The following is a 21,306-nucleotide window of genomic DNA, read 5'->3' as shown; positions in this document are numbered from 1 at the left end:
CCCTGGGTGGGAAAAGGGCAGAAAGGGGGCCATATTAGTGGATCCTCATTGGTAACCAAGTGACTTCTTGGACCCACTTTCCCCTTGCTGCCGTCTCCCCCTGGGGACAGGGCCTGGGCTGGCTTGTAGCCAGCATTCTGCAGTGTGTGATATTGGGGGAATCCTGTTGGGTTTTGGAGCAGGTCCCCTAGCCTGAGTTACAGGAAGTTTAGCATCCTTGGTTGAATCCAGAGAATGGTTATCCTGTGACCATCAAAGTCTCCTTCCACATTTCTCCCTCCAGGGAGTGGTACCACCCATTTGAGAACTAGGGCACCGGAGTTCCCGTCATGGCTCAGTGGTTAGTGAATCCAGCTAGGAACCATGGGGCTGCAGGTTCGATCTCTGACCTCGCTCAGTGGGTTAAGGATCCGGCGTTGCCATGAGCTGTGGTGTAGGTCGCAGATGTGGCTTGGATCTGGCGTTGCTGTGGCTGTGTGTAGGCCGGCGGCTACAGCTCCCGTTTGACCCCTAGCCTGGGAACCTCCATATGCCACAGGTGGGGCCCTAGAAAAGACAAAAACACAAAAGACCAAAAAAAAAAAAAAAAAAAAGAACTAGGGCACCATGTATGCCCATGAACGGGGAGGCCGTGCTTTTCTAAAGAGCCATCTCCACTCTTGTACACAGAGGAGTTGTGGTGACTGCCTGTGCCCATCACTCAAAAGACTCTTTGAGACGAAGCTCCAGCTTTGAGGTTCTTGGAAAATCAATAGTTGATGTAATGGTCATTCTGTGAATTGTGTCCATTATAACCGAGTCCTCTCCAGTTCTTGGAAGAGCCCAGCAAAGTGATGCAATAACGCATGACCTTTGGCTATTCCATGGACAATTACTTAATGCATCAGGTGCAGATGCTACCACTTCTGTTTTCCAAGATACTGCCTTTTTTTTTCTCTCCATGTCAAACCAACCAGAGCCCTTCTGGTGGTTAACTCCGTGTGACCGCAGCTTGCAACACATCATTGTTGAGTGTCTGCTTGCTGCCAGATGCCCTCCCGGGCACCAGGGAGATATAGCCCTCGTCTCTGGTCCATGGCAGGGAGTCAGTCCCCAAGGTCCCATCAGGATATAATGACAACTGTAATGGCAGACAGTAGTGAGAGCGTCTAACAAAGGCTCCCTGATGCAGGTGGCATGAAGGACTTTCAGACAAGGTGACATTTTAAGTGGGAATGAGAAGGATAAATGGGAATTAGCCAGATGGAAGGGGAGAGGAATATTCCTTGCAGAGAGGACAACTCACTCAGAGGCTGAGGTGGGCAGCAACGTGGCCCATGAACACAGCTCTGCTGACTGCAGGGGACAGAGGTTGCATTGGCGGCTGTACTTCATCTGGAGCACCTCATACCTGGAGCCCTGAGCCCCGCCCTGGGTGAAGATGGCATATCTTTGGAGTTGGCAGGCAGAGCTTCTGGACGTTTCCATCCAGTAAAGCAGTAGATCAGAGCGCTGGCCCATTATCAGAGGGACCAAGAGATCTTTGATTCTCTTCCTTTGAAATAGTCCGCTCTGAAGAGGCGCTCCTCGCCACGAATAGAACACAGAGTGGCTCTGACACTGGTCCCCAGAGTTGGGGTGCCCTGGGCACAGCAGGTACTGTGTTCTGGGGTCCAGCAGGTGTGTCCTGTCCTCTCCCCACTCCCATCTCTGTCATTTCCTTTTACTGCGCTGTTCTGGTCCAGGCAGATCCGCCCTCAAGACAGAAAAGGCTGCTCCCTTCAAGCATCACTTTTCTGGGTCGGAGATGGTGAACCTAGATGATAGTGGCAGTGTATTCACCACCTGTACCACCATCATGCCCCTATATTAAATACCTACTGTGCGCCAAGAACTCTGTTGGGTATTTTATATTTAAGTCTCACTACTCACTGTTGGATCAGGGAATTATCTCGTTTTTCATATGGGGAATTGAGGTTCAGAGAGGTCAAGGGCGAGGTTCATGGTCACACAGCTGGTTAGTGGTTGGGTCAGAATGTGGCTTTGGATATTTCTTGCTCCCAAACCTGTGCTCCTTCTGCAGAGTCACTCTTATTCTCAAACTGAGTCGGGCGCTATGATTAACAGGCTGGTGGCTCTGGCCTCACTGGACCCCACCAACCACAGTATAGACCCAGGGGTGACCTCTGTGCTGCCCCTTGCAGTAGCTACCAGTGCCCTGTGCCTATTGAGGGCATGTCTCGAACAATTCGAGAGGTGCTGTATGTGTAAAATGTCACAAAATTTGAAGGCTTTTGGGAAAAGAACCTAAAACATTAATAGTTTTTAAAATATTTTGCTTCCATGGCTCCCATTGTGGCTCAGTGGAAAGGAATCTGACTAGCATACATGAGGACTAAGGTTCGATCCCTGGCCTCACTCATTGGGTTAAGGATCCGGCGTTCCCGTGCGCTGTGATGTAGGTTGCAGATGCGGCTTGGATCCCACTTTGCTGTGGCTGTGGTGTAGGCCGGCAGCTGCAGCTCTGATTCAACCCCTAGCCTGGGAACCTCCATATGCCAGAGGGGCAGCCCTAAGAAGCAAAAAATAAAAAATTGCTTTCATATTGAAATGAAAATACTCGGATATAGTAGGTTAAATAAAGTATATTATTATAGTGAATTTCCCTGTGTCATTGGACTTGCTACAGTATGGCTGCTACTTCCACTCATCAGGACTAGGTTAGACTATGAATCCAGGGGGGCGTTTTAATGCTTAAATTGGCCAACTCGGGTGCTTGTGCCTCTCTCATTCCTGTGCAGTCTTTGAGCCCCAAGCCCCCTCTGACTTCCTTGCCCCCTGGTTGTCATGGAGACTCTCCAGGGGGGGCCTTACCCTTGACTCCTGCCTCCCTTCTGACTTCATCGCAGGAAAGAAATTCACCTGCCGCAGTGTCACCTGCCGCCCTGGACAAGTTGCTTCACCTTCCTGAGTCTGTAATGCCTCATCTGTCAAATGTGGGTGAATCTTGCCTTCCTCACGGGGCTGTTCTGACAGAGGATGTCTGGAAAGCCCCACACCTAGTGGGGTACCTGTCCCCTATTCAGCCTTCTGTAGCAGACACTTGTCACCCTCGAACAGAGAGCAGCTGTGGTTGGCATTGTCCCCACCACACCTGAGCTCATTTCTTTAGCAAACGTGTTGGTGATGTGCTGCTGTGGCATCAAATGAGCCATCCTTGCAGGTTTGCTGGTGCTGAGGCAGAGAGGGTGGTGCTGCCCTGCCTAGCACCCTGGAGGCAGGGGTGCAGCTTGGAGTCCAGCTTTAACCTTGCACCTGGTGCAGGGAACTGAGAGGCCTCTGAGCAAATAGGTCAAGTCGCACCTGGAATAATCCTCTCTCCAGTGAGCCTGTAGATGCCACACTGGGCCATTTGTCTGGGCTTCAAGGGACCTAGATCTAGAAGCTCTGGGGTTAAAGAGTTAAAATGGGGAGCTCCCATTGTGGTTCAGCGGGTTAAGGACCCGACATTGTCTCACTGAGGTTTGATCCCACCAGCGAGGGCCTGAAGGCGGGGTGGGATGAAGATTTCCCGGCCCAGAGCCCGACAGCCTGTGCGGAATCCTGGCTCTGCCTCTCGGAGGCCGGGCATCCTCCAACCTCGAAACCTGTATCCTCGTCAGCAAAATGGTGCTGCTTTAAGAAGTGAGGCCTGGCCTCCAGCCGCTGACCCCACCAATGGAGGGGGTTATTGTTACTAAAACCAATTCCCCTGTGAGCTCCCAGAGGGGAGGAGTCGGCGTGGTGCCCTGGGGAACAGAGGTTCTTAAACTTCAGGTGGGTGGATCTCAGTGTGGGGTGATTCGGCCCCTAGGGGACATTTGGCAACGTCTGGGACCTTTCCGGGCACAGCTGCAAGGATGCTCATGGCATCTCGTGAGTGGAGTTCAGGGATGCTGCTTGGCATCCCACAACGCACAGGGCAGCTGGCACCACAGAGAACCAAGCAGCCGAGTGTCCACTGCGCAGGTTGAGGAGCCCCCCTGAGCTCATCAGCATCTTCCAGGGATTTGTTGAACCACAGCTGTTGGGCTCCGCCTCCGCAGGTGGAAAATTTGCATACCCAGCAGGTCCCCAGGTGCTGCTGGTCCCCTGAGGAGAGGGATCAGTGAGCCAGGCGCACAGGCACCCCCTGGATTCCTCCCGGCTGACGCCCTTTCAGGCGCTTGCCAGGGGCCAGGCGCTGAGTGAGGGGATTGCCCATGAGCTGCAGTGTAGGTTTGCAGACACAGCTTGAATTCCTTGTTGCAATGGCTGTGGTGCAGGCTGGCAGTTGCAGCTCTGATTCGATCCCTAGCCTGCTGTGGGTGCAGCCCTAAAAAGCAAAAAAAGAAAAAAGAAAAAGAAACGGCTGGCCTGCCTTCCTCACAGAGCGGTGGTAGGAAGGTCTGATGAAGCCTGGATGAGAGATGCCCCTGTCTGCTTTTGCCACTCACCACCACCAGGCAGCCTTCCTTGATTTCCCCTCATTTCTCTCTCTCTCTCTCACTCTCTTTTTTAGGGTCACACCCACAGCATATAGAGGTTCCCAGGCTAGGGGTCCAATTGGAGCTGTAGCCGCCAGCCTGCACCACAGCCACAGCAACGCCGGATCCTCAACCCACTGAGCAAGGCCAGGGATCGAACCCGCCACCTCCCGGTTCCTAGTCAGATTCGTTTCCACTGCGCCATGACGGGAGCTCTGATTTCCCCTCATCTTGCTTCCACTGCCCCAGCAGAGCCCTCTGCCCGCTAGCAGGTGTTGCTGGCTCTCCCCTTGGCATTATGAATCCTCATGGGGCAGGGGCTCTGCTGCGGTCCTCCCGGGTCCCCAGTGTCTGGCACAGAACGAGTGCCCAGCAGACACTGGAATGACTGTGGAAAGGCAGGATGAGGGCCTGGCACCTGCGCCTTCCTCCAGAGCGTCTCCCCTCCTGACGTGGATCCCAGTGCGGGCTGGGCACGGAGGAGCCCAAATGTTCTCTGTGGGCTCCCTGTTGCCCCCCTGCCTCCCTCCTGACTTGTTTGAGCCTCCCTGGGTTGGGAGAAGGACCTGGGGAGCCACAGGGAGGACCTGGGCAGCCTGTCTCCTCACCCCTCCTGCTGGCTGCTTAGACGGGAAGTACGACAAGGGCAGGATTTTATCTGAGTCATTCGCTAATGTGTCCCGAGTGTCAGGAACAGTGTCTGGCACAGAGAGGTCCAGTCAACATTTGCATGAATGAATGCTGCAAAGCGCTGGAAGTGGCTTTCTATGGGGCATCGAAATACCTGGAACCTGACAGTAACATAGGAGCTTTTTTTTTTTATTGCCTTTTTGCCATTTTGCCTTTTCTAGGGCCATTCCTGTGGCATATGGAGGTTCCCAGGCTAGGGGTCTAATCGGAGCTGTAGCTGCCAGCTTAACGCGACAGCCACAGCAACGCGGGATCCGAGCCGCGCCTGTGACCTATATCACAGCTCACGTCAACGCCGGATCCTTAACCCACTGAGCAAGGCCAGGGATCGAACCCACAACCTCTTGGTTCCTAGTCAGATTCAGTAACCACTGAGCCACGACGGGGACTCCCATAGGAGCTTTTAAAATAAGTTTCTGGGAGTTCCCGTCGTGGCGCAGTGGTTAACGAATCCGACTAGGAACCATGAGGTTGCGGGTTCGATCCCTGCCCTTGCTCAGTGGGTCAAGGTTCCAGCGTTGCCGTGAGCTGTGGTGTAGGTCACAGACTCAGCTCGGATCCTGCGTTGCTGTGGCTCTGGCGTAGGCTGGCAGCTACAGCTCCGATTCGACCTTAGCCCGGGAACCTCCATATGCCGCAGGAGCGGCCCAAGAAATGGCAAAAAGACAAAAAAAAAAAAAAAAAAAAGTTTCTTTCCATTGGTTCAACATTATAAATCAACTCTACTTCAATTTTTTAAAAAATTAACAGTAAAATAACTTTTCTTCCAAAGATACCTTGGAGTCAGGAAAACCCGGATGGAATCCCATATTGGCCACTCGGGCTGTGTGACCTGACCAGGTGATGGTGCATCTCTGAGCTTCCTTTGCTCTTCAGTAGAGTGAGAAGGACATACCCAAACCCCCAGGGGGTAGGTTAGACATGCTTGTTGATGTGCAGCCATCTCCATCTTATGTTTGCTTCTCCCAACTCTGCCGCCCCTCTTTTTGCGAGTATAGACATACCTTCTTGAGCAGAAGTGTGTGCTCCGCTGTTATGGGCCCTCCTGGCTTTCACTGGAGCCAGCGTTTAAGCCCAGGATTTCCTAGCCTGGTGGAAAGCGTCTCCCTTCCTCACAGATGTGTGTGTTGGGAGAGGGCAGGTGGTGCCCGCAGGGCGGGAGTCACGTTCCCATCACCAGAGTTACCATCTCTTTGCACAACTGACCCCCCTGTCTTGGGGGTCCCTGGATTGGTGACTCTGTGGCTGCTTGAACAGTCTCTGTTGTCTTGTCCCCGTTTGTCTCCAAGGGTGGCAGACTGGCCTAGAAAAGGGTGTGATGGCTGAAGGGAGCAGTGGTGGGTGACCCAGGGTAGGCCAAGCAGAATCCAGCATTTTACCCCAGGCAGATCTTTCCATGCATAGTGACACTAGGGGACACAGGCTCCTTGGGGTGCTTTGTGATTAACCGGGGTGCAAAACTTGTTGGGTGGAAAGTGGGAGAGGAGAGGGGCTGCATCCGAGCCAGTGGGGAGCCAGATGGGATGGTGGTGGCCAGATGGGCTGGGGCTGGGCGACGAGCGGCTTGAGATGGAGCACTGTCTGGAACGCCGTGCCTGGTCAGCCGTCCTCTGCAAGCGCTGGCCAGGCCGTGGAGCAGCCCACATGCTCCTGCCCTGTTGGTGGAAATGCAACATGGCACAGCCAGAGTGTGGTAGCTTCTTGTAAAGTGAAACATGCACTCCCCTTCCACCCAGCAACTCCCCTCCTTGGTATTTACCTAGAGAAATGGAAACGTATCCTGCCCACAGCAATGTAGGAATATGTGTAGCACCTTTCTTGCAAGCGCCAAATATATGTAGCAGCTTTCTTGCAAGAGCCAAACACTGGACACAGTGCACATGTCCCCCGGTGGGTGAATGGATGTAGGGGATGGTGCCTCCTGACAGTGGAACACTGCTCAGCCATGAGAGAGAACGCGCCCCTGGGACACGGGACACGGCCAGATCTCCAAAACACGCTAAGAGAAGGAAAATGCATTTCAAGTGCTCTGCATGTGATTCCATGTAAATGCCGTTCTGGAAAAGGCAAACTCAGCATAATTTTAAAATGGAACTGTGGTTGCAGTCCCTGGGTGTCTCAGTGGGTTAAGCATGCAGCGTTGTCACTGCTGTGGCTTGGGTACTGCTGTGCTGAGGGTTTGATCCCTGGCCAGGGAACTTCCACAGGATGGGGGTGTGGCCAAAAAAAATGGACCTGTGGATATCACAGGCCAAGAATGGGGGGAAATGGGATTCATTCAAATGGGACACAGAGGAACTTTGGGGGGGTGATAGAATACTCTATATCTTGAATGTGGGGGTTACATGGTTTTATTCATCAAAACTCACATATCGCACACAGAAAGGGTGAATTTTACTATATGTAAATTATACTTAAGGAGTTCCCGTTGTGGCTCAGCGGGTTAAGAACCTGACTAGTATCCGTGAGGATGTGGGTTCAATCCTTGGCCTCGTTCCGTGGGTTAAGGATCCGGTGTTGCTGTGAGCTGTGGTGTAGGTCCCAGATACGCCTCAGATCCTGTGTTACTGTGGCTGTGGTGTGGGCCGGAGCTCTGATTTGACCCTTAGCCTGGGAACTTCCATATGCTGCAGGTGCAGCCCTATAAAAGAAAAACAATTATCCTTCAATAAATCTGACTTTAAAAAGAGACAGAGAGATCATGGCAACGTAATAATCTCATCACAGATTTTTTTTTTTTTCATGATTCTGGTGGGTCCATTTAAACAGGGCAGCACAAAAGTGCCCTTTTTTGGTCCTGTAACCATTGATATAAGTAAGCACTTTCTAAACCAGTCTTCGAAATCTCTTCCTCATAAAAACCACAGGAACCCCACTGAGCTCCGGGCATAGATTCACCTTGTAAATGAGACTTTACAGACATCTTTCAAGCCTAGTAAAGTGAGAGCTGCTGGTAGGGGTCTGAAAGCCACTCTTCCACTCTGGGCCCCAAAGCACCGAGCCCAGAGCCCTCCCTGGGAGCACACTAGCTGGCCTGCCTTTGCTTTCTCTGCCTCCAGGAGAGATAGACCTGGGGGTGTCTCTGGATTTGTCTTGATTAGACTTGGCTGTGAGTTACAGAAAACTGCAAATAACCGTGTGGTAGACAGATACACACTTCTAGGAGGCAGTCAAAAGCTGTCATGGCAACTGTGAGCCACAAAATCTGGGGGACCCGGGCTCCCTCTAGCTTATCACACTGTCATCCCCCTGTGTAGCTCTTGACCTCATGATCTAAGATGGCTACTAGAGCTCCAGCCATCACATCAGTGTTCCAGCAGCAGGATAGAGAAAGGGACAGTAAAGAAGGGTCCGGGGTGAATTCTAGCTCTCTATTAATGGATGTTTCAAGAACCCATCTCTTGGCATTTCTGCTTACATCTCACTGGCCACCACTTGCTCACATGGTTGTAATTAACTCCCGGGAGCCTGGGAAATAGAGTCTGCGGTGCCCACCTAAGAACAGGAGGTCTGTTTTTATGAAAGAAAGAGAGAAGGGACATTTGAGGTGGGGGGCGATCAGTGGTCTCACCACAACTCCGACTTTTGCTGTGTCTTTGGAGTGGGGCTTTGGACCAGTCTCTAACCTCCTTAGGTCTTAGTTTTTCCATCTGTAAAATGAGCACAATAATTCCTTCTTCCCTTCTTGTTTTGGAAATTAAACAAGATTTTATATATATAAAATCCTGGGGTACAGTTTCATTGTGGTAACCCTTTTATTACTCTCACTGTGGGTTCTAGAAATGGTCTCTGGTTATTAACATCTGGGCGGAGCGGGCACAGTGGAGACACCACAAAGAGAGGACCCACTTTGCAGAATCCCATCTTCCAACCGTGAACCTCAGCAGTTCACTCTGATTGGACCAGGCTGCTGGTAAACTGGTGTCACCAGTAACCTCACTCTGTAGGGACCTGCAAGAATGCTCCTGCCATGTTGGGAGTGGGGGGAGCCTGACGCACTGAGAGTCTCGGGGACTTGGCTAAAGTCACAGGGCCAGCGAGAGGCGGAGGAATTTGAGCCCAGGCAGTGTGCCCATGGCTTTATGCAGGGACAGACCGCACATGGGGCAGGTGGGCGGAGCAAGGTGAGCAGGCGTGTTACCCTGGGCTGTGGGAACTCTGAGAATGATGCCCCTTGGAAGAAAAGCAGCCGGGTAGAGGGATGGTGCAGGTGGAGGGCACACTAGGTGGAGGGTGAGGATGGCGATGATGGCGAGAGTGGGTGTGGGCTGGATGACGTCATGGTGGCTATGCCACTTTCCATTGAACTGTTTGTCTTCAGAATAATTGCTGCTTGTCAGGGCATGTCATTGACAACGCGTTTACCAGGGGCGTGAATCCCAGCCCTGCCACTTGCCAGCCGTGTACCTCGCTGAACTTCTGATTTGGTCCCCTCCTTCCCCATCATATCATGAACCTAACACCACACCTGGTTGAGAGGACTGGGCGTACCATGTGGGAGGCGCCTGGCATCTCTTGGCAGCAGCCTGTCCTCCCTGGACCCGTCCTGGTCATGGCCTCCACCGGCTCCGTAGCCTCCACTGCGTTCAGGTTGGGGGTCTGCTCTGCGGACGAGCCCCCCTGCATGTCAGGAGCCGCGGTGCCCTTTGCCCTGGGTCCAGAGCAAGACCTTTATGCCGCCTCTGGGCAGGACCCCTGCGCCCAGGTGGTGAGCCAGGTGCTCAAGGTGAGACCAGGGCTTAGCCCCCTCATTGCCGCACCAGTGACAGTCACATTGCTATCGGTGCCTTTTGGGGAGGAGCTGTTGGCTGCATTTAATAGACCCCGGATGGACCCCAGGCTGCTGAGCCTTCTCCGTGAGCTAGATCAGTGGGCATCCGATCTTTTTCTCTTTCCACTTATGTGTGTGCCCTAATTTCTCTACAAACGATATGTTGGGTTTTACTAATAAGAAAAGCAAAGTTGTTGCAGAATGAGCTTCCGGCCTTCTGCCTGATGCGTGGGAGACACTCAAACGTTCTTTCCAGCCCTGCCTTCCCACAGACTCATCCACCCAACTGGAGTTTCTGTCTCCATTTTAACCCACTAGATGGAACTGGAACATGAATACTTCACATTACAAAAGGGGACTTGGCTTTACAGCAATCTGCTTTCAGAGTTCATTGTTTGACAAAGGCTGCCTAGAAAAGTTTAGCCAGAGAGAGGAGCTACTCACTCTGCAAAGTTGTGGGTAGATAAGTCTCTTCCTGGGTCTGTTTTTCCTCACCCCAAACACAAAGGGTTGGATTTTGCTGCCTCTTCTGATCCACTGGTCGTGCCTGCCTAGGTAAGGCTTGGGGCCAAGGCTGGGCTCTGTGGAGTGGCATGCTGGGTTTGATTAGCAATGTCTGCTTGGATGCTGGATTGGGAGTATTTACCGTGCGTGAAGGATGTACTGTCCCAGGACTGGATTATCTCAGAAATCTCTTTGATGGTCCATGTGTCTCTGAACTGTACCCAGGGCCAGCCACGTAACTGGTGGAGTCCAATGTGAAGCAAAGATTGGGCTCTTGCTGAAAGTGTCCAGGAGGCCACTGCCCCAGGCCCTCAGACAGGAGTTCCCTCTAGTCCAATGGGGCCAGGACCCTGCTTCCTGCTGGCTGCGGGCCACTCCTGTGTCCAGATGCCCAGGCTCCCAGCGTCTGGGCTCCAGACTTGTGATGCCTCCCCCCTACCCCCGTTCCCTCCACTGGTGGGCCCGGTACCCTCTCGTCCTTGGCACCTGCCCTCTCTACCCACCTGGGTCCTGTCCTGTCTCACCCGGAGGGATGCTCAGACACTGACCCTGGGCCTGAGGTGCCGGCTTCTTCTGCCCAGTGACCCCTGGCTCTGAACCCATCTCCAGTTGCGCAGTGACTTGTTCTAGGACCGTGAACTTGGCAGCTCCCTGAGGAGGCTGGACTCAGTGCCTGAGGCTTCAAAACTGCTGCCTCCCAGGGGCAGAGGCAGGGACAGGGTGGAAGCTTGGCCCCTCACTTGCCTGCCCTCCCTCCCTCCCCCCCCCCTCCTTCCCCAGCACGTCTTTATTGAGCATCTGCTGTGTGCCAGACATGTTCTAGGTCCTGGGAACACAAGGTGGGTAAGACAGACAAGATCCCACTCCTCTGGAGTTCAGACATCCCAGTAGGGAGAAAAACTACAAACAAATGCACAAATAATCAAAATCCAGATGTTATCTTGGAGGAAAGTCAAGGTAGAGGGAGGAGAATGAGGGCTAGGGGAGAGGGAGTGTGGGAGCCAGAATATTGCCCCCCCCAAATGGTCCATGTTCTCACCCCTGGAACCTGCAAATACGAGCCTTCATGTGACAAAAAGGCCTTTGCAGATGCGATTAAGTAAAGGATCTGAGGTGGGAGGTCATCCTGGAGTATTTGGGTGGGCCCAGTGTAATCACAAATAAAAGGGAGGTGGAGCGGTGCAGCTTGAGGAAGACTGGACCAGCTCCTGCTGGCTTTGACCTTGAGAGGCGCCCCAAGCCAGGAAGGTGGGTGGCCTCCACTAGCTGGAAGAAGACAATGGATTTTCCCCTGGAACCTCGGGAAAGAATATAACCTTGATTCTGGCCCAGTGAGACTCATTTCAGACTCTGTCCTCCAGAACTATTAGACAAATGCATGTTGTTTTAAGCCAGCACATTGGTGGTGATTTGTTAGCAGCCAGGGGATTTGGGGTCCGGGGAAGCCTCTGAGGAGGTGAACAATGAGAAGTAGCAGCTGTGCAAAGATTTGAGTGAAAAGAACTTTGGGCAGAGGACACAGCAAGTGCAAAGGTCCTGGGGTAGGATTCGTGTGCAGGTCACTCTTCTCTTTCAGTGATCTGGTCCTCTCCTGGCTCTGTGGTCGTGAGAACTCTGACCTTTGCCCCACCAGGCCTCTCCTATCTCCTTGTCTTTGCTTACATTTTTCCCTCTGCCCTGCAAGCTCTTTCAGCGGTGAACTCCTACACATCCAAAGAGGCCCAACCCACTGTCTTCTAAGAAGGCTCTCCTGACACCACCCGGGGCAGAGTAACAGTTTCCCTGTTTGCAGTCCCAGGTTCTTATCATCCTTGTTCTGTTCTGTGTGCCCAGTCCCTCGTGGGTACATCTGATCCCCTCCACTGGGCCCTTCCCCAGGAGGAAACGCTGTCTCTTATGCTCCTATCTTTAGTACCGGCACACTGCCTGGCACGGGAGGTGAAACCTTTGTTGAAGGGGGCGATAGCCCTGACCCGCGGACTGATTTTTCTGAAGCCTTCTGCTCCCTTTCCAGCTCCCCACCTCTCGGATTAGCCTGAACTAACCGGCTTGTGGGCGTTGCAGGCTGAGCACATTTCCCCAGGGACAGCGTCCTCCACCCTGTAATCAGGGCCAAAATGCACTGAGCTTATCAGGGACCTTATCAGCCGGGAGCCCAGCAGGAAACTCACAGGGGAGAGCCTGCAGGGTTTGGCGAAGGATTGTTTGCAGGGGTGTCGGGGGCAGGAGAAGGGCAGGGAGGTGCAGTGGGAGGGGTTCCAGGCCAGGAGATGGGGTGGAGCTGTGAGAACCCCCAAAAGCCGTGGAGGTGAGGGGTCCCCAAGGGGAGCTGTGGGCTCAGGAGGATGAATGCACCGGGGCTGAAACCACAGCTGGGAGGGGAGGGTGAGCGCAGGGGGGCGGGACGTGAACCCCTCCCCACCCCCTCATCTTGTTCTGCCAGCATCTTCCAGGGGTTAAACCCAGCAGGTGGCCAAGGACAGGGGTGCCCAGTGCAGCAGCCTATGGAGGGCAGGGCAGTGGGCAGTGGGATGGGGGGCGGGGAGCAAATGGAAACTAAAACAGCACAGCACAGGGACTTAGATTCTAATCTTCAATCAGGCAGTTTAACCTAAGTGTCCTTTTCTGCATGTTCTGTAGATCAGGATGGCACTGCTGGGATGGGACAGGCAGGGAGGAGCTGGAATGTGGATGTGGGGCTTTCTGCTCCACCTGATCCTTGTGCCCAGATGCCGGGGGCCCTGGGGCCCTGAGCACCGACTCTGTGCAAGGTGCATCCCAGACCAGCGTCCCAGCCCTCTCCTTCCAGAGGCATCCCGGGGTTTGATCTCCTGGCAACAGTCACCGTTGGGGATTCCATGCCTGTGTTTCCTTGATTAATGCCTGTCCCCCAGGGCAAGCAGGGCCCGGGCATCTAGCTCATCACTGTGCCCTCAGGCAGTGCCTGGCACATAGTAGATGCTTAGCAAATACCTCCAGAAATAGGAGTGACTCCTACCCGTTCATTGTAGGTTCTTCAGCAGAGCCCGCTGGCCTGGCTGCTTGGGGTGAAATGGGTGGGGGGGGTTGTTGCCTGGAGACGGGGGTGGGGGGGGGGGACACAGCCCTTCAGGGACAGACTCTCATCTGTCCTCCCCCCTTCTCCTCCCCTTCCTCCTCCTCCCCCTCCCCTTCTTCCTCCTCCCTCTCCCCGCCTCCTCCTCCTCCTCAGCATCCCATTGGTCTGTTCGCAGAGGGTGTGGTCAGCATCTGCATCCTTTATTGGCAGCCCTGCCCACTGGCCTCCCACAAGCTCTGGCTGAAGTCTTAGATGAGAGACTCGTGGAAGGGATTTTTTTTCCTCTTCCTTCCTTTATGCCGCCTCCTTCCTCGCCCTTGGGAGCAGCAGGCCTGGTTCTAGAGACTCCTGGTTCATCCGATGGTCCCGAGGAGGGAGGAAAGGAGCCCAGGCCCCCTTCTAAACCTCGCAGGGACGGCTCAGCCCGGGATGTGTCCTCAACTCAGATTTCTTTGTTCATTTCACAAACCGGGGAGGGCTTCCTGGGAGCAGCGCCCCAGCTTGGCTCTCCCCTGCTGTGCTGGCAGGGAGGTGGGGTGTGGCTCCCTCCCGCGGGGCCTGGCACGTAGCAGCTGCCATTCCTGGTCATGGCCCAGAGGAACCTGCAGCCCAGAGCCTGGAGGACGTCCCAGAGGGCTTCAAAAATGTAGATGTTGATTTGATTTGATTTAAAAATAAATTAGAGAAAGCTTAGAAAATACAGAGGAAAAGAAAGAAAAGCATCTTCACACCCCTTTAATCTGACATAATTATTGTCATTTTTATGGTTTTTTCATTTCTAATTATCTAATGTCTATCTAATGTATTAAATACATTTTTATTTGTTCTCACGGCCGTGAAAGGCTGTGTGCACAATCGCGTTCTGCCCTGTCACTTACCAACTTCTTTGCCTGGTACTTGGTTGCCTCCATCTGATCGTATTTGGTGGCTGGTTGGGTGTCCTGGGATTGAATTAGCCGTGTCCTTGGAGGTGCACAGGCTCGGGGCCTCCTGTCCCCAAGCCCCCACGGGTGTCTTTTACCTCTCCGCACCTTATCTTGCCCTCCCAAGCTCGTCTGGGTGAGCCTTGATGACTTTTCTCCAGCTCCCAGCAGAGCCTGGCTCCTTGGAAAGCTGGTGGTTTTCCCAGGGTGGGGGCGGGGCGCGGGTGCGGACACTGCCACCAGCCTGGGAACCCAGAGGGCCCGTCTCTGCCCCCTGAGTGTGCGCAAGGGCAGCCATTCTCAGGTTCTCAGGCTTTGACCTGAAGCTTTTTATTTTATTTATTTGTTTAAATATTTATTTTTTGATCTTTTTTTTTGCAATTTCTTGGGCCACTCCCGTGGCATATGGAGGTTCCCAGGCTAGGGGTCGAATCAGAGCTCTAGCCACTGGCCTACGCCAGAGCCACAGCAACGCGGGATCTGAGCCGCATCTTCGACCTACCTCACAGCTCACGGCAATGCCAGATCCTTAACCCACTGAGCAAGGCCAGGGATCAAACCTGCAACCTCATGGTTCCTAGTCGGATTTGTTAACCACTGAGCCACGATGGGATCTCCGACCTGAGCTTTTTAAAGTCGAGGGCATCATCACCTCCTGGGAAGGAAAATGATGTGTCAGACCCTAAGGCTCTCACCCATACGCAGAGGGGGAGGGGGTCCTGGGAGGGCAGGTCGCATTACTGGTCTTCATTTGTGTTGTTGTTTAAACCATTCTAGGCGAGGTTATGAACTCTCTGGAGGCTTTTAAAAATAGCAGAGTTTCTGGTTTTAAAAGTAGCTCAGGTCCACTGCATAAAATTTGGAAGAGACCCAAAATAGAGAGAAGAAAATAAAAATCATTTCAGATGGTACCACCCAGAAATGGCTACAATTAACATTTCAATACCAGGAAGTTGCCATGTGGCTCAGCAGTAAGGAATCTGACTAGGATCCATGAGGAAGCGGGTTCGATCCCTGGCCCCACTCAGTGGGTTAAGGATCCGGTGTGACCGTGAGCTGTGGTGTAGGTTGCAGGTGTGGTTCAGATCCCGAGTTGCTGTGGCTGTGGTGTAGGCCGGCAGCTGCAGTTCCAGTTAGACCCCCAGCCTGGGAACTTCCATATGCCACAATTTTGGCCCTAAAAAGCAAAAAAAAAAAAAAAAAAAAAAAGGAAAAAAATTCGATACTTTTGGTTTTTGGGCCTTTTTTCCTGTAAATGTGTTGATGGTTTTCGCATAAATGGTTTAGCGCACAGTCCGTTGGACCTGCATCCTGGTCTTAGTGTCACTGCCTGCAGGCTGAAAAATGACTGAACTGGAGACTTACTCTCTTCTGTGATTCTCTGTCTTTTCTGTGGGAAAAGAATCTGAGAGAGAATGGCTGTGTGCTATGTATGACTGGGTCACTTTGTTGCGCAGCAGAAATCATCACGACTTTGTAAATTAACTCTACTTCAATAAAACTTAAAACAGAAAAAACGTTTTCTCTCCATGCCTCAATCCCTTCATCTGTGAAATGGGTCTGAGGTCAGACCTCACGCTTCACAGCGCCAGGCACACAGTAGGTGCTGGCGAAGTCCTTGTTATCGCCATTGGCAAGTCCAGCCAAGCATATACACACTGCTGGGCCCTCTTCTTTTCCATTTTGTATAAGGATTTCAGAATTTTCCCATGTCTTAAAAGTTGGCTAAACATCATTTCTGTGGCTGTGGAGTTCTCCCTATAATTTCTTCAGCCCCTGTTTCCTTCAGGGCTTCTCCAGCTTCTCACTGGTTTGGATACATCCTGCCGTGATGAAGCTCATTCAGTCTCTTGGTTTCTAAGCATCTTTAGGACAAAGACCGAGATGCAGACATATTGGGTCACGGGCTACAGGAATTTATTTCTTTCTGGGGCGGAGATGTCCAGAGAGGACGTGAGAGCAATGACTTTGCAGGAGAGTGATAGTGCTTTGCCCTCCCCGGACGGGTCTGCCAGGACCAGCCTCCCCTCTGCTACCAGACCTGCGTTCTGGACGGGTTGCTGTTTGTTTGCAGAAGTGACCTTCCCCGGCTGTACCTGTAACCAGGGGGTTCCATCTCTGGGGCTGAGAGGCAGCCGCTCTGGCCAATGACATTCCCAGGGAGGATGCAGGTGCCTGGTTTTGTTTTTGTTTTTGTTTTTATTTTTGGCATCGGCAGTTTGCAACCCCAGTTATTAGCTCCAAGAAGGGCAGGAGCTGTGGGAAGCGGAGGATGCAGATGGGCGTGGGCGGGAGGAGGACTCTGTTTACAGAGCCATCACCAGGCAGCTTGGCTCCCATTTCACGCCCGCAACAGGTGCTTTCCTGGATGGCGTGCCAAGTCCCGCCACGTCCCAGACGGTCAGGAGGCAGCGCGCCTCCCGCTCAGCTAGTGCGTGTTGTCATCAGTTACCAGGGACACGGTCGCAGCCCCATTTCCGCTCCAGTCAGCTAAAGCCTTTTCCAAGGTAGTTTCATATTTCTTTTTTCGTTCATTCCTTCCTTCCTCCCTCCCTCTCTTTCTCTCTCTCCTCCTTCCTTCCTTTCTTTTTTGCTTTTTAGGGCCACATCCCTGGCACATGGAGGTTCCCAGGCTAGGGGTTGAATTGGAGCTGCAGCTGCCGGCCTACACCACAGCCAGAGCAACACGGGATCCGAGCTACATCTGCGACCTACACCACAGCTCACGGCAACGCTGGATCCTGGATGCTAGTTAGGTTCATTATTGCTGAGCCACAGTGGGAGCTCCTCCGAGATGGTTTATTTTTTCAATGTGTTCCTGTTTCTTTTTTTCCCCCATATTAGAAAATTTTATTGAAGTCGAGCTGATTTACAAATTGTGGTCATTTCTGCTGTACAGCAAAGTGATTCAGTTACACATAGACACACATCCATTCTTTTTCAGATTCTTTTCCCATCTAGATTATCACAGAATATTGATTGCGTAGAGTTCCCTGTGCTGACAGCAGGTCCCCACTGGCCAGGCATTCAGTATACAGTGTACATGTGCCCATCTCAAATCCCCAGTTCACCCTTTCCCCCACCCCACCTGTCTCCTTTGGTCACCATAAGTTTGTTTAAAGTCTGTGAGTCTGTTCTGCAATAAATTCATTTTTATCTTTTTTTTTAGATTCCACATATAAGTGATGTCATGTGATGTTTGTTTTTCACTGTCTAACTTCACTTAGTATCTCTAGGTCCCATCCATGTTGCTGCAAATGGCATTATTTTATTCCTTTTTATGGCTGAGTAATATTCCATTGTGGGTGTGCTTGGGTACCACATTCTTTATACAGCATACATACGGGTCTTGCTTTTGTATCCGTTCAGCCAGCCTATGTCATTTGGTTGGAGCATTTAGTCCATTTACGTTTAAGGTAGTTATTGATATGTATGTTCTTATTGCCTTTGGTTAATTATTTTGGATTTGTTTTTGTCGATTTTCTCTGGCCCTTTATCGCTTGGCCTTTTTTCTTCCCTTTTGTTCTCTTGTGGTTTGATGACTATCTTCAGTGTTGTGTTTGAATTGCATCTATTGTAGATTTTTGGTTTGTGGTAACCATGAGGTTTTGGTGTAGGAGTCTGTATGTACACACAAGATTGCTTTAAGTTGCTGGTCTCTTAATTGCAAGTATTCCTATTGTTTTGGAGATGAAGAATTCGACACAAGAGCTTGGTCAGGTTGGAGCCCTGCAGATAGCTGGGGGGATATGAATAAGGATAATAAGTATAGCTAACATTTCAGACAGCTACGGCTTTTCCAAGCCGGTTTTTTTTTTTTCCCTATAATCTCTCCTGCAGCCAAATGGACTGCGTGCCCTTAATAGTCGTGGCTTTTGTGCCTCATTATTCCTGGATTGCCAGCGCTCATTGGTCCTGTACTGAACACAGCCCCCACCCTGAGCGCTTAGCGTCAGAGCGATACCGACAACACAAAACAAACAGAAAAAACAAACCCTGTTGGACGCCTGGGGCTCTCAGAGGTTAGCTGGGTCGAGCTCCCCCAGCTAAGAAGGATCTTACCCGGGTTAAGATCTATGCTTCTCACCTTCACCGTAGATGCTGTTCACACCACTGGTGTTGGTGGAACACCTGCCGCCATCCCCCTGGATGGGGCTGGGACGTTGTGAGACCCGCAAAGCCCATCCGACATTCAGGACCTCCCAGCCTCGTAAGGAGGCGTGTGGGTTTCCTAAGGCCACTGTTCAAATGACCACACACTTCGTGGTTTCAAAGAACACAGCTTTATCATCTGACATTCTGGTGGTCAGACATCTGATGCGGCCTCACTGCCCAGGGACTTACAGGGCTCTGTTCCTTCTAGAGGCTCCAGGAGAAAATCTGTGGTCTGGCCTTTTTCAGCTTCTAGATGCCCCTGTGCTTCTTGGCTCCTGGTCCCTTCCTTCGTTCTCAAAGCCCGCAGCATCTCGGAGTTCCCACTGTGGCTCAGCAGGTTAAGAATCCGACACAGTGTCCGTGAGGAGGCATTTCGATCCCTGGTCTTGCTCAGTGGGTTAAGGGTCCAGTGTTGCCCCAAGCTACGGTGTAGGTCACAGAGGCAACTCAAATCCTGGGTGGCTGTGGCTGTGGCTGTGGTGTAGGCCAGCAGCTGCAGCTCTGATTTGACCCCTAGCCCAGAAACTTCTATATATGCCACCAATGCAGCCCTAAAAGGGAAAAAAGAAAAAGAAAAGAGAAGAAAAGAAAAAAGCTGGCAGCATCTCATCTTCTGTCCCTGGCTCTGCTTCCATCAGTGGCCTTCTCTCCTGCCTTCAGGGTCAGATGTTCGTCTGCCCACCCCTCCTTAGAAGGACCTTTACGATGAGACCCTGGGCCCATCCAGAGAACCCAGGAACTCCGTCTCAGGATCTTTAATCTTTTTGTGCAAAGTCCCTTTGGCCACGTAGAGGTGACATTCACAGCTTCTGGGGATTCGGCTCTGGTTGTCTTGGAGGGGGGAGCTACACCGTGTGAGAGGGTCAAAGTATGATCAGCCAAAGGACACCAGCGAAGTGGGCTGCCCTCTGGTCCCCAAGAGGGACACGCACTGCCCTGTGTTACACACGAGATGCTCTCCTGCCGTGAGGGGCTCCGCGGTCGTTAGGGAGAAAGTCTCCATAGTGAAGCTAGTTCCTGCTCGCGGACGAGTGACGGCTCAGGATACTGAGCGTGGGGGTGGGGGTGTACCTGAGGACCTGGAATGTTCCGAGGACACCCCGGGCCAGCACCAGCCCATCCACCCGGAGCCCTTGGCCGCCCAGCAGACCCCGCTCAGTGGCGTTTTCGAGACCCCACGAGTCCAAGTAGAACAGCCCTGCATTGGAGGCAACTTCCCTTTAATAAGAGGACAGGTAGCTCTTCTTTTCTGAAGGTGTTATTTTGAAGCCCTAAAGACGCCTTGGAAGATGTCCCCCAAAGAATGCAAGCTCTGCCTTGAACTTTATAGGCCTCAGCTGTTGGGTTCCGTTTCTTCCACACCCAGAGACGTTTATTCCGTGAGGGTTGCACGTGAGGACATGAAATAACCGTGCCCAGGCCTGGCCGCGATAGCATGGCGTCCCTCTGGTTTTACTGTGGTGCCGCCACCCCTGGGCAGTTTCTCTTGTGGGTGGGCTGTGGCCCGATGGGGTCTCAGCAGGGGACAGCTGGCTTCTCAGGGGATGAGGACTGGGTGAAAGGAGAGGGGGCAGCAGCAGCACAGAGGTCTAGATGGTGGGGGAATCCCAACATTGGGATCGGGGTGGGGGGCGTGGTGGGGGGGCGCATCTGGGGCGGGGTTCCTCCCGTTTTGACTACTTCCTTCCCCTCGTTTGAACCCTTGAATGGCTCCCCACTGCCTTCACCATGAACCCCAACCCTCTTATTTTTAACATTAAAAAAATCAAGGTCCAGGAGTGTCTGTCGTGGCTCAGCGGAAATAAATCTGTCTGGTATTAGTGTCCATGAGGACGCAGGTTCAATCCCTGGCCTCGCTCAGTGGGTTAAGGATCTGGCATTGCCGTGAGCTGTGGTGTAAGTCACAGATGTGGCTTGGATCCTGTGTTGCTATGGCTGTGGCGTAGGCCAGAGGCTATTGCTCTGATTCAGCCCCTAGCCTGGGAACCTCCATATGCCACAGGTATGGCACGAAAAAGACAACAACAAAAAAAAGGCCGGGTATATATATAGTAAGTATATCATTTGATTTTCGTTTGTTTGTTTTTTTGCTGCACCTACTGCTCATGGAAGTTCCTGGGCCAGAGAGTGAATCCAGCCCAGCTGTGACCTATGCCACAGCTGCAGCAACACAGGATCCTTAACCCATTGTGTTGGGCCCGGGATGAAACCCATGCCTCAACAGTGACCCCAGCCCTTGCAGAGACAATGAGGGCTCCTTAACCTGCTGAGCCACAGTGGGGACTCCGATTGGTTTTTTATTGAGTGTAACATTCCTGCAGCGAGCTGTCCAGGGCACCTGTGTCTTAAGCCTATGTCACCACCACCAGATCCAGATGTAGGGAACTTCTGGAGTCCCAGCAGCTTCCCTCCTGCCCCTTCCCAGTAAATGCCCGCCTCCAGCAGTGGCCTCTGTTCCAAGTCCTGTCACCGCGATGAGCATTGCTTGTTCTTGAACTTCATGTAAGTGCAGTGGTGCAGTCGTGTGTTCTTTGTGTAGCTGGCACTTTGCCGGGTATTCTGTCTGCGGATCCACTCAGGCCGTGGGAAGCAGTCCTTCCTTCTTTTTCCTGGCTGCGAGTGTTTGGATGAAAGTACTGCAGTTTCTCTGTTTTCCTCCAGATGGAAGATTCGGTTGTTTCTAGGGTGGGCCCCTGTGGTTGGTGCTGCTAAGAACGTTCC

The 21,306-nt window shown here is 52.4% G+C and overlaps 1 protein-coding gene across 1 annotated transcript in view; it reads left to right on the top strand.

The window, feature by feature from the left end:
* CLMN (calmin (calponin-like, transmembrane)) overlaps positions 1–21,306 on the top strand; it is a 113,393-nt gene that overhangs the window by 16,803 nt on the left and 75,284 nt on the right.

This window comes from Sus scrofa, chromosome 7, assembly GCF_000003025.6.
Source record: "Sus scrofa isolate TJ Tabasco breed Duroc chromosome 7, Sscrofa11.1, whole genome shotgun sequence".
NCBI classification, from domain to species: domain Eukaryota; kingdom Metazoa; phylum Chordata; class Mammalia; order Artiodactyla; family Suidae; genus Sus; species Sus scrofa.
This window is presented reverse-complemented; position numbering and strand designations above follow the sequence as displayed.